The sequence below is a fragment of the Vulpes vulpes genome, chromosome 2, assembly GCF_048418805.1.
Source record: "Vulpes vulpes isolate BD-2025 chromosome 2, VulVul3, whole genome shotgun sequence".
NCBI classification, from domain to species: domain Eukaryota; kingdom Metazoa; phylum Chordata; class Mammalia; order Carnivora; family Canidae; genus Vulpes; species Vulpes vulpes.
The window spans coordinates 99,563,389-99,577,206 of record NC_132781.1 but is presented as its reverse complement, the minus strand read 5'-3'; the positions used below and the strand labels follow the sequence as shown (position 1 = coordinate 99,577,206).

The 13,818-nt window shown below is 39.8% G+C and overlaps 1 protein-coding gene across 10 annotated transcripts in view; it reads right to left on the bottom strand.

Annotated features, from left to right (window-relative positions):
- Nucleotides 1-13,818, bottom strand: part of KIAA1217 (KIAA1217 ortholog) — a 730,776-nt gene that overhangs the window by 622,296 nt on the left and 94,662 nt on the right. The window lies entirely within an intron of this gene.

Here is a 13,818-nt window from a genome sequence, read left to right as displayed (position 1 = left end):
CACCTGGGCCAGAGAGGAGGGGCTTGCAAAAATGAGAGGAGATACAACAACTGATGACTTACTGACTCTTTGTCTATATCCCTGATATTCGAAGGAGAGAGTTCTTTTCCATCCACCTTGGCTGCCCCAAGCTGGAAGCAAGCTGCTCCTGGAACACATGCACAGCTGCCTGCCATGGGACAGGGGTACAATGTGGGGGGGGGGGGGTAGGTAGCTGCTACCTTGCTAAAAGCTGAAATTGACTATAATTTACCACTCAACCCTTTCCCTGGAAGTTGCAAGCCTTCCACAGATTCCAGAGTCTCCAAATAGTTACATTAGACAGACCCTGCCAGGGCAGTTTGCTGTTTACGTGGGGAAACACATTTTCCATGCTCCCTACTCTGTCCTCTTCCCAGCAGCCATTGTCTGTATTATCTTTAAAAATGTATTTTGTCACCATTATATATTATAGAAATGCAACTTTTATATACTGAACTTCAATTTAGTGGCCTTTTAAATTCCTAATAATTTATAATTCTTTGTGAGAGGGTTTATCATTCACAAAGTCTGCTTAAAGTATTTATAATTACTGTGATAGCTTACACATTTAGCCTTACTGCACCAATTTATTTTCTATTTTGAACATCCCTTGCTTTTTCTTTCTTTTCCCCTCCTTAACTCACTTTTGGTGAATTAACTTTTTTCTTTATTTTTTCTGCTAAATCTTCTCTTTTTCAAATTTATACATTCCACTTCTCAGAGTATTTAAAGTTTTCACAATTAACCTTAATCTTTGTATGTCTATATATAACCTGTGTCTTTAAATCTCCTTCTGAATAACAAAGGACTTGATTCTCTGTCCATCCCCAACATCTTATGTTATTACTGTTTAATGTCTACATTTTTGTTAAATCTCCATAATGAGATGCTTTAAATATTACTTTACTTGCATGTCTATTTATAAACTTTCTCATTGACCATTATTTTTTGGATTAAATTTTCTTCTTTCTGAACAACATCATTCAACTGTGGAATGAGAGTAGTAAATGCTTTTTTCTTTGTAAGTCAGATATGATCTTTATTTTATCACTATTAAATAATTTATCTGGGCATATTATTCTAAGCTGACAATTATTTTTCCTCTGCACTTTGAAGAAATCATTTCATTGTTTTATGACAAGTCTTATAGATGCAAAGAGTCCTGTTATTCTAACTATCCTTCTTTCTTAGATGTTTACTTTTCTCTCTAAAACTTTATAAAATTTTCTTTTATATTGATGTTCTATATTTTCACAGTCATGTGACTTGTGTCAGTTTATATTTTTATTTTATTATCTGTTCACTCTATTCAATGCTCCTTCACTTTAAACCTGGAATATTCTCACCACTACCATTTTGACTATTGCTTCTTTCTCATTCTTTATTTTCCCTCCTCTCAGTACCTGTATTTAATGTGTGTTGACTTTTCTCAATGTGGCCTCCATTTCTCTTAACTTCTATTATATATCTTCCACCTCCATTTTTTGGCACTTAATTCTCCATAATTTCCATCAATTAATATTCTAATTCACCGTTTTTTGTATTTTTCTTGATTATGCAACCCACTTTTTAATTAAAATGGCTGCAGTTCCAATTTTAGAAAGGCTACTGGTTATTTTCAAATACATGTACTTGTACGGGTTCTGGACTTACCTTATTTCTTTGAACATTGTAAATATATTTTACTGATGTTCCTGGTTATTTTATCATTTCTAATTTTTAGAGCTTATGTTGTTCCATTTGTTGGGTCTTCTAGTCCTGTGGCACTTTGTTACTCAAACGGTTTGTACTTTTTGTGAGCTCATTTTCAATGGGAGTTGTTTTCCATCAGAGTTCTGTTGGGAAGAATACCAGTGTGATGGTTGCAGGTGCCTCTGCCAGAGGTCTACTAATTCCTCCTGCTCCAGATGTTTTCATGTTACTTTCTCAATATTGGGGTCCATACCTCATGAATAATGTGAATCTGTAGTAACAATAGCCTGGAGTTCTCATTTCTCCTGGGTGATATTTTTCTCTGTGGCCCCAGATGTACAGTAAGCTTTGTCACCAATTCTCTGAGCCTATGCACAGTTTTCTTCTTAGTCCTTTTTTTGTGGGCAAGGCAGCCCTTTGTAATTCCTGGTTTGGTGAATGTAGCTCAGATCTGAGACTGTGGCCTGACCTCCCTCTCGGGAGGGAGAGTCTTAAAACTTCAGTTGCCAACAGTTAAGGCCTACATTTTAATTGCTTTCTCTCATGGCCCATTTAAGCTTCAGTTCCTGCTCACTGATCTGGCTTTGAGTTCTTCATTTCTGACAGCTTGGGATTTCCATTTCTTGATTATTGAACCTGGGCTCAGTATTTACATTTTCACATCTTGCTGACATTCCTGTGTGATGAAATGAAAGGCCAGGAAGCTGTTTCACATCAACTCCGTCAAACTCATCCTAAATTTCTAAACACAATGTGATCATATTGCTTTTAATGGGTACCCATTTGCTTGAAGAATGAAGTCAACCTCTTTCTCTGGCTATTTTTAAAACTCCACATCCAGGTGGGATTCTGGCTCCCAAATATCACCTGCAATCATATCCCTAACTCCCACACCCCCTACTTCAGCAACAGCAACCCAGAGCTCATTCCCCAATATTCCATGTAGCATCACATCTTTCAGAATGTCATTGAAGGGTGGCTTCTAGGTCCAATTTCTATTTCTCATAATGATGTTTTGTTACCTTCATCAAGGCGTGAACTTTCAAATTTCAAACTCTGTGAATCTTCCATTCCAGAAAAATATAAATTGGGGTTTAAAAGCACAGCTGGGCTGTGTTTTTGTCATTGAGGTCACTAATGCCTTAAAGCTAAACAAAACCCAAGGGTGCCTGGGCGGCTCAGTCAGTTCAGTGTCTGCCTTCAGCTCAGGTCATGATTCCAGGGTCCTGGAATCGAGCCCTGCATTGGGCTCCCCGCTCAGGGCGGAGCCCACTTCTCCCCTTCCCTCTGCCCCCCTGCTTGTGCTCTCTCTCTCACTCTCTCTCAAATAAATATATAAAATCTTGAAAAAGAAAACAAAGCTAAACTAAACAAAACCCAAACAGAACAGTGAGAGTGTCCATTCAAAAGGCCAGGAAGGCTATGAGGACAGGAGCAGCTGATCTAGCTGAAATGAGTTGCTGAGTTTCATTCAGATGCAATTGTCCCATGTAAACAGTACCTTGGAGTTCATTAAGTTCTCAGGGCTGAGCTCCTGGCTCTCAGGGAACATTCATTCTTCCCTCCTTAGGAAGAGCAGCCTGCTGAGGAGATAGCAGTTATATTTTGTGAGCTTCATTAGAGCAAGGAAATATAGTTCACTGTGCCCAAACAAATCCTGGACACTAATGGGCCAAAATATTGTGAATGTGGAGTTAGAAGTGCTAGGACATCAGAGAACTGAAGAGGAAAAAAAAAAAACACCTTAGGAACCAAAGAAATTGCATTTGTAAGCTTCATTTATATACCACATAGCAAGTGAATCAATAACTTGAAAATGTACAGTGAAGGCCAAAAAGGAGTTGATTGCAATCTTCAAAGAGTTTGCAGAAAAAAAAAAGTAGCAATGCAAATTAAACTCATTCAAAAGAGTAAAGACAGTTGGTTCAAACCTAAGAAGATTCAACTAGGCCAGCAAAAAATCATTATTCCTAGAAGAGATGACAGAGGAAAGTAATAGAATATGAAATGTGAATACTAAAAAAAAAAAGATGTTTGTTTTGAGAATTTTTTTCATAGCATGATTCATAAGAATGCAGAATGGTATTCTTAGGAAGGCTGATGAATGTTAAAATAGAAGGTCATCACCAAGGTAAACAGAGTTTTAGTAATTAGAACAGAATCTGAAGAAATGAAAAATAACTGCCTCTCCAGTTTTATGCTATTACCTAAAAGTAGAGTCAATTTAGTGTAAAAAAATTATTCCCATTTATCATTCATTTCTTATTTATTTTTATATTTGGGCTTGTTTCTCCATTACTTTTAATTTGCACTTAGATATGCATGCTTTTTACCTGGGGGAATATTGTCTTATAACTCATCAAATGACAAGATTCTTTTCAACATACATTTCCCATTCCATTCCTTCTCACACACATACCTTAATCACCTCTCAGGCATCTCTGGGTTGAACGTTTTAGGAATTCCCAAGATGGGGAATTTCATCTGATCAGAGATTTATTTATTTTCATTTTTTTAAACATGCATTTATTTATTTTGGAGAGAGAGAGAGAGAGAGAGAGAGAGAGAGAGAGAGAGAGCTCACACATAAGTGGGAAGGACTGAGAGCGAGGGAGAAAGGGAATCTCAAGCAGATGCCACACTGAACTCAGAGCTGGACAGGGGGCTTGATCTCACAACCTGGGATCACCACTCCAGAAGCAAGCAAGAGTCAGACACTCAACTGACTATGCCATCAAGGCACCTCCAGATGATAAAAGATTTAACTAAAATTATTTGCTTTACAGTGTCTTCTTCCAGGCCCCTGATCTTGAGTTCAAATCAAGGTTTCATTCAATACATGAAAATTGGTTAACTGACTAGAGGACTAATGGGAATGACATCATCTGGTGCTCCATCTGAGACTACATACTTTCATCCAACCAGCTACCTCTCAACACATACCATCAGTGCAGGAAACCCTGGCAAGGGTGGATACCTCCAGCACTGCCCTAGAAAAGTAATTCAGAGCACAAAGCTGACTGACATCAAGGGCAAGACTCATGCTCTTGCTGCCCAAGCATATAGTCTCTGTTTTTAAAAAATTATTTAAAGTTTGCCCACGTGAAAAAAGCCAATATTTATTCACATAGGCAAGAAATCTGGTTGTGTGTCACGTTAACAAAGGCAAAGCATCTGAGTGAGTGGTTCCTCTAGCTTGCACTCACACAAGGAGAAGAAATTCAGAATGTTTAAAGGCACCTCTCACCAACTCCCTAACACCCTCACCTCTACAGAAAGAAAGCCACTTAACAAGGGGTTCAGGAAGATATACTCACTGCCCTGCAGGATTTTGCAGCATATCTGCAACATATAATTATACCCTTCCCTGAAGTATCCCAGTAGTTGATTTAAGCCACAATTGAACAGTTTCACTTCACCTGTTCTCCTAATAAAGGTGAAGTACCAGCAGTGAAGAGAAAAAGAGGATGGGCCAACAACAAAAGTTGTATTTATATCCCTGGCTATTCTCTTGTCTGTAAGTCTACATTTTTGTTTATATTTAAATCTGTATGTCTATAGAACCATGCACAATGATTTTGTGTTTGAAAAATATTTTTATTTTCATGTTTATATTTTTGTCCATGTTTATAACACTATTTCATGAAGTTATATTAGTAATTTTAATTTTATATAAACACACATATATGTGTATGAATCTGCATCACTTTCTTGGTCCTCAGAGGTGTATTGTGTGTGTATAAGTCCACCAAGTAAATTCACAGTATTCTCATGGCAATCATATTAAGCTGCGATTGAAGATGTATTTCTTCCACAAAGCAGTGGGATGCAAGAAAAATAAATTTATACATAAAAAACTGATTTAATAGATATCCTATCTGAAATGAGAAAGCAATCTCTCATTGATTTAAAATTGGAGAAGGGAATATTGTAAACAAACATAGATGTCATAGGTTAGGTTCCCCAAGAAGCAGATTCTGAGATTACATGTGTCTGTGTGATGTTTACTGGAGAGTACCCTTGGAAGCAGCACCTTTATAGGGAGTGATGACAGCAGGCTAGGGCAGAGGTTGGAAGTGAGTGGCTTTCAGTTTCAAAAGGGGGTTGGGTCCTTGCACTCCTGTCTTGGCCAGTCTTAGGGTGTTGGCTGCCCCTCGTGAAGGGGCACAACCTTGCTAATGCCTGGAGGTTGACTCAGCTCTGAGTCATTAAAAGTGACACACCAAGAAGCTGGGAAAATGCAAGCTTTGGACCTGAAAAGTTGGGGGGGCTGGGTGGTGTACCACAGCATCACTACAAGACATTCATGGTTCATCTCACTTTTCAATTTTTTAAAATTTATTTGAGAGAGAGAATGTGTGCATGTAAGCAGGGAGCAGGATGAATGGAGAGAAGGAGAAGCAGACTACCTCCCCCCCCACAGCAGAGAGTCTGGCACGGGGTTCGATCCCAGGACCCCAGGATCATGACCCAAGCAGAAGGCAGACCTTTACTGTCTGAGCCACCCAGGTGCCCCCGACTCATTTTTAATGAGGGCCATTACTTCCTACTCCAAATTATAAGTCCACTCTTCTATGAAATATTCCAATTAAACTTTATGATTTTTCTTCTTGATAATCTTGTTTCTTAGGGCTAGTGAGTCAATTTTACTCCAGGTTTTCCACATGGAAAAGTGCCCTCAATCACCTTGAAGGGAAATCTGACTGGCATAAAATGCTTGCCCACTTGTGGAAGAGGCTTCCGTTCCTTTATCTGTAAAATAGGGAAGGTAATAATAGTACTTACTTCATGGGTGTGCAGAATAAACTAAATTATCCATGCAGAGGTCTTGAAGAGCACCTGTCACACATTTAGCTATAACCAGCATTATTATTTTTGGAAAACTCTGAACTCAGTATCACTTCATGGTTACTAATCCTTATCAGAATCTGCTTCACAAGTTACTTCAAGGGTCAGAGGCAGAAGCCTGCTCAGTCTCCTAGCATTTTAGGTTCCTGTGATATGTTTCCCACTCACCTCTTTTCTGGTGGTAGCCCAATGATTGCACACCACCTTTGGTTGACTTCCATGGCACTGATAAGAAAAAAAAGCTAAGTGTCTCCTCTGTTCTTGGTTTTGTTGTCAGGAGACACAGCTTAGACAATTGAGAATAAGCAGAAACAAAAACATCAGGTCAAATATTTTAAAGCCAAAATCTATTATCACTGTCAGATGTTCCCTAACTTTTAATGCTCATATGCATTAATTTTATACAACAAGTAAAGTCACTCAGATACCTGGAGGCCCTATTTGGAGACAGTTATCTAAGGAGGTTGCCAGGAAATGGCACCATTTAAAAGGAAGATACACTGTGGCTGTTTTACTGAAATTTTCATATGGCCATCTTGTGTTACTGGGGCAATATTTCCTGGCTAAAATGATTATGTTGGCAAAAAACATGCCAGGCCATAATCACTCATTCATCCATTCATGGAGGCAGACATGGAACATATTTTTGCAGGTATTCCCAGACTAACTTCTCTGCTTTGTGTGGCAAGAGGGGCTACCCACTCAGCGACCATCCTCAGCTTTACTGAGAGAACTTTTGCCTTTCCAACAATTTACCTGACTAAAAGCTCAGAAACCTGTCCTTAATTGGCAACCTAGCAGGTCTATTCCCTGGGGTCCTGATGAGATGAATATTCCTGAGGATATCTGAATGACATTCATCATTCAGTCTTCACAGGTGGGGGCTCTTCATGTATTTGGGAGAAAATTCAGGGAATATATGAACACCGTAAAGATGAGATGTGCATTTTTATGTTTATGTCCATGTATGTATTGTTCTAGAGAGACAGCATGATGATATTCATCAGGTTATCAAAGGGCCTGGTTGTTTTTTTTTTTTTTTGGTTGTTTTTTTTTTAAAGATTTTATTTATTCATGTGAGACAGAGAGAGAGAGAGAGAGAGAGAGAGAGAAAGGCAGAGGGAGAAGCAGGCTCTCTGCAGGAGCCTGATGTGGGACTCGATCCTGGACCCCAGGATCCTTTGCCCTGAGTCAAAGGCAGACACTGAACCACTGAGACACCCAGGGTCCCTCAAAGGACTTGGCAGTTCTGTATGGCGAACTCAGACTGCCTGAACTATATGTACTTCTACTACTGTGTGTCTTTGGGTAAGTTACTTATCTTCCAGGGCCTCAAATACTTAATCTGTATCAGGAAGATAATAGTACCTATGCTCAGGGTTGCTGTGCAAAATTAACAAGAAAATCTCAGGTATCTGGCTGAGCCATTTCAAACAATGCCTGACCACGTGCTCAGTTTAGATTTGCCACTATTCCTCTTATTGAAGGTGTCTGTAACTCCAAAAAAGATCAGAAACACCGCTTTGGATATTCTCAGTTAAAACTTCAATGGAGTCAGGCCATCAGAAAGTTTTTATTTGGACTATGTCCTTCCGGTCCTTGCTCTTTTTGAATTAGGCCTTAGTACTATACCACTGGCTTTCACTGAAGGATGACACAAGAAGCCAACCACATGGCACCCACTGCTTATCTACAGGCCCTGCCTGTCTTCAGAAGAAATCTCTCTGTAGGCAAAGAAACAAGGAAGCTGTCAGGTGAAGAGCTCATTAGCTTTATTATTCCTGATGAATGCCATGGCCTCTGAGAAACCAGGGAACATCTGAGGCCAGCTCCAGTAAGGACACATCGCCATGTACTATGCATTTCACTATATTAAACCTACCCCTAGTTTATAATTTCACCACCCATGTTCCCTCCTTGGCCCTTGTTACCTCAGTTGTTATTTAATCCTGTTGTAATTTATGTGGTTTTGTGAACCACAACAAATCCATTGAGTAACAAAGGTATTGTACACCTAAACAGAACAACAAATCTATATAGAATAGATGACTGTCTTGTTTCCTATTTTGCTATTTGCTCTGTTTTATGGGTGTTCTTCATCCTGTTTAAATGAATTTTGATCTTCTATTGTGAAAATGTAAGAGGCTAGGGCGGAGGACTGGTGGGCCATAAACAAATGAAAAAGCAATCAAGAGATTTCTAAGACACCCGGTGGTGATAGTTTTCAAAGCAAACAAAATTGCTCCTGGAAAAATATTATACAGGCAAAGAAAAAGAAATCACTTTAAAATTAATCTTGTTTATATCTTGGAAAGGCATTTCTTGTAGGGCTAATATATTCTTAATTCTTAGTCTACTAGAACCCTATTCTCTTTGCTGCTTCTTTTAATATAAACCCTTTCCTATATTTTCAATCTGACATTACAAAGAAGGTGGTCCTCAGGCTTTTTCATTTAAGCAGAGAATGGAAGCTGCTAAGTTTCCCTTAACAGAACATTTCAATTTCATACATAAGCCCAGTGGCCTTGAATACAAGAGTGAGTCTTAAAAAGTCCAATAAAAATTCTGGAGGAAGTCTCTCAAATTCCCTCAGAAAATCAGAAATTAATTAGTAGATCTTAATTCTTTAGAAAAATATGCTAAGGGCAGCTTTCTCTCTCACTCTTTTAATAATCCTCTACTAGCAGAAGCATTTTGCCTTCTTCACATTTTCTAGAGAATGCTCTGCAATGTCCAAAATCAGAGGAAACTTGGAAGAAACAGGCTGAGAAACTTAAATACATAGCAATTACAATAGCAATAGCCCACATCTGTGTTGTGCTTCACACTTTGTGAAGTGCTTTCATAAACATTATCTTACATAATCTTAATAAAAGCTCTGATGACAAAGTTTAAACTCTTCTGGTGTACAAGGCTGCTATGGGTTGAATTCCCCTACCCTCCACCATAATCCATATGTTGAAGTCTCTAACCCCCAGTACCTCAGAATGTGACCTCATTGGAAGGTAGGGGTTTAGGGAGGTAATCAAGTTACAATGAGGTCAGTAGGGTAAGTTCTAATTCCAAATGACTGGTGTCCTCACTTAAAGGAGAAATCTGAGGACAGACACACAAGGGGAAATGCCATGTGATGATGAAGACAGAGATCAGGGTGACATTTCTACAAGGCAAGTAATGCCAAAGATTGCCAACACAAGAACTAGGCAGGAGGCAAGGAACAGATTCTCCTTCACGGCCCTCACAAGGAGCCTACCCTGCCAATACCTTGATCTTGGCCTTGGAACATCCAAAACTGTGAGACAGTAATTTTCTGTTGTGTAAGCTGTTGTTTGTGGTACTTCCGTACAGCAGCCCTAGCAAACCAATACAAAGGTTCTTTGTGATCTGCCCCTCTTTCCTCTCTGGCATCATCCCTATCCTTCCTTCTAGTGGACTCTACATTCTAGCCAAACTGAACATCCTAGTCAAGACTCTGCAAAGAATATCTGCTACCTGCTACTATGATGTTAATCCATAGAAGCAGAATGCCTCACACAATAGGGATCACTACATATTCCAGAAGACTTGGGGAGACATATTCTGTACCTTTGCTTTCCAGTATCATGAAATAGACCACTAACTCTAGGGAACCAATATTCACTACACCATTAAGTTTTCTGTTTAGTTCATAGCTGAAGATTGCTAAACTCAAATGGTAGCCTACATCTTTAGTTCCAACAACTTGGGATACATCTTTTAATAACACCCTGGAGTAGTCAGATGGTCAGTTGCTCCAGCCCATGGGTGGGGGTGGTGGAAAACAGAAGCATAGCATATAGCCAACAAAAAGCTGTTTGCAAGGTATTCTGTGATGCTGTTTCCATCTAGAGGTGGGGGCCTCCCTCCTCTTCTTGAGTCAGGAAAAGTGCTGTGAACATCTGACCAACAGAATACAGAATGCTGGTTTCCAGGCCATGTCTTAAGAGCCTGGCAACTTCCTCTTCTGGCCTGGTATCTTGTTCCCACACCCTAATGTCTTTCATATAACATTCCAGAGAGCATTGTTATAAAGGAAAAGACAAAGCAAGGAATAAAGAAATCCCTTTCATGAACATCCAGTTTAACGTGTGGCTGAAGAATTGGATTTGTAACCCTTCAGAATGCTATAAGTGGCAGTGACCTGAAAAGTCTTCTTAATATATTGCTCCTCTGAGTTTAAATCTTCTATGGTTTAAGAGAACCAATGGCTGTAGGAAGTACAGATGCTATTTGTCCACAAAGATGAATGACAATCTCCACCCTAACTTGGAATAAGAGGACCATGAGTTTTAGAGTCAGGCATACACACGCTTGGAATCAGACATACTTCTTAATTGTGTGACCTTGAGCAAGTTGCTTAATCTCTCAGAAATCCAAGTTTCTTTCTTCCTGAACTAGAGATAAAAATATTTTATCTTTAAAGTGGTTGAGTAGTAAATGCAAAATGAACATAAAGTGCCCATGGCACCAGGAGTGTTCAGTGAAGACATCCCTATCACAAGGGGGACAAGGTTCTTCACTGTCACTCCATCAAGCCTGATAATATCCTTATGTCTCACAAAAGGGGTTATATGGCTGAAATATTTCAGACATAGATGATAGCATGGCCAATATTGTATTAAAATATACTTTTTACAAAATGCTTAAGTCACTACCCAAAGTACTCTGCTCCTCCAAAGAAGGCTCCTACCCTATGGCCTTTGAGGGTATAGCTGTCCTGTAATCACATAAGCAGTGGGCTGAAGGAGAAGACTCGAGCAGCATTACCCTCCAGGATGTGGGACAGGAGCAGGGGGAGGGGAGGGCAAAAGATACAAACATGGCAAGCAGCTGCTGAGGAAGGCAAAGCCAGTGATGTTACCTCCATTGTACAGTGGGAGAACTGAGGTTTAGAGAGATAAATGCTCTCCCCTAACCCGCCACTGTGCCCCTTGGGAACCTACGACAATATCCTTGTGTAGCATGTAACAAGATGGAGATCATTTGGGATCCCTGGGTGGCACAGCGTTTTGGCGCCTGCCTTTGGCTCAGGGCGCGATCCTGGAGACCCGGGATCGAATCCCACATCGGGCTCCCGGTGCTTGGAGCCTGCTTCTCCCTCTGCCTATGTCTCTGCCTCTTTCTCTGTGTTACTATCATAAAAAAAAAAAGATGGAGATCATTTTATATTCCATGTTTCCTTTGGAAAATATCTAGATAAACACCAGATAAAATATCTAGAGGCTGAGAACTTCAAGAGGACCAGTGAGGCCTAAAGTGGAGGAATCTGATTCTTTAGTTCAAATGCACAGGAAAGGGATCAGGAGAAGGTGAGGTGGAACCAGGGAGACACAGAGAGAGGTCTTCTCGAATGATCCCTCCCCATGTCCCCCAAATCACCAGAAATGGCTATTCAAATCAGGGAATGTTATCAATGGGAGTTCTTCTTGTAACCTGACTGGGAAAGAGGCTATGTTATATGGCCAGCCTGGGCCAGGGGAGGCAAGAACTACTGCACAAACCTGGGAGCTCTAAGGCTGAGGTCTCCCCTGTAGCCTGTATCTTTAGCTCCAACAACTACATCTTTAGCTCTAACAACTCCAACTTCCTTCCATGGGGAAGGAAGCCCCAAAGCCTCCTGGTTCTCCCACAGACTTTGAGGTGTCACAAGCTGCTACAGGTCAGTGTAAGTAGCTCTTCAGTGTAGGAGGCCACCCTGACATCATGTTGCAAGGGGTAACATCAAGTGATAGTCAACTATCCTCTGACAAGCAGAAAAAAAAAAATGTATCTTTATATTCTCATCAGCAAAAGAGACATGCACATATCCATTAAAATCAGCATAAATTTTCCAGGACATTTTCAGATCATCCAGGGATCCCTAGTTCCCAGGTGAAGGGAAGTCATCACGCATTTATTTTAGTTCATCACCTTTGTATGTCTGGTTTATACTACATTGACTAAATCACACACTCCATGTTTATTTCAGGAAATCTAGAATTTTGTTCTGAAATTTGACAGAATGAAAACCAAAGCATGTATTATATATGAAATGACTCACAGTTGTTAACAAAAATCAAATACTCCCTAAAATAGATAACTGCAATTTTGTCAGCTACATGAAAACACGAACAACAGCTTTTTCTGCTTTTGTAAGCAAAAGCTTGAGGAAAAAAATGTGTTCCCCTTTAGTGAAAACTAAAGCTTTGCCTGGTCCCTTATAATCAGGAGGAGGAAGAAAGCAGAACCAGCCAAACAGATGTCTTATGACTCAACTTACCCACAAGTCAAGCTATTGTATAAAAGATTTTTACCTCCCCCCTCCAAAACTCATTTCAAATGTGTTAGATATTCCCACAAATATTTAAGTACTTTCTGATTAGTGATCATGACCATCAACCAGAAACCGTCACCTCAGAAGAAACGGATAATGCATAAGCATCCACTTAAAAAAGCAACCTCCCAAGCAGGTGGGAAGAAATGATATATTCTTTCTGCACTTTGGTCTATAAATAAATGGCTTAAAAGCAAGTTGTGGAGCAAAGTTGAAGAAGCTCTAGAAGTTATACGATTTTATGTTGTTAAAGGATTTTTTTAATTGAAGACTATTTGAAAGCCCAATAATTTCCTCTTAACAGGCATTTGCTTACTTTTAAAAGCCATGATTTTATTATAATAGCCAAACCGCTTTTGATGAATGACTATAAAAATTAATTTCACCTGATTTGAACTGTGGGGAGAAAAGGTCAAATTGACATCATCTCCTTTGCTTTTAAGTGCTTTTACTGACAGAAGCCTAAATTACCTCTGCCGGCTTTGAGCCCACAGCTCACACAGACATATGCATCATATTTGTCCATGGCTAGCCTGTGCTGCTAGTCAGAAGGTGGTGGCAGCAGCTCCAGCACCAGAGAAAGCAAATAATCCAGGCCCAGAAGCAGGTGCTTCCAAACTAGACACTTTATACACAAAACTGTGCATGGTTAGGAACTATCAGAGTGTTTCAGGCAGTGGATTGCTGGCCAAGGCACTGTTTCTCTTGCCAAGAATGTTCTCAGTAGAAGTACATTTAACAGTGCTAAACCTTCACTGAATGACCGAATTTTCCCCTGGAAGCAGTGCATACTGTCAAGGAAGAAAACACCATCATGACTGGAAGAAAAGAAGGAAAAGAGGACAGAAGGTATGAAAGGGAATGTGGCTACTGGCCCACACAGACATCTAACCATCAGTGAGGGAGTCATCAGCTCCAAGTCCATG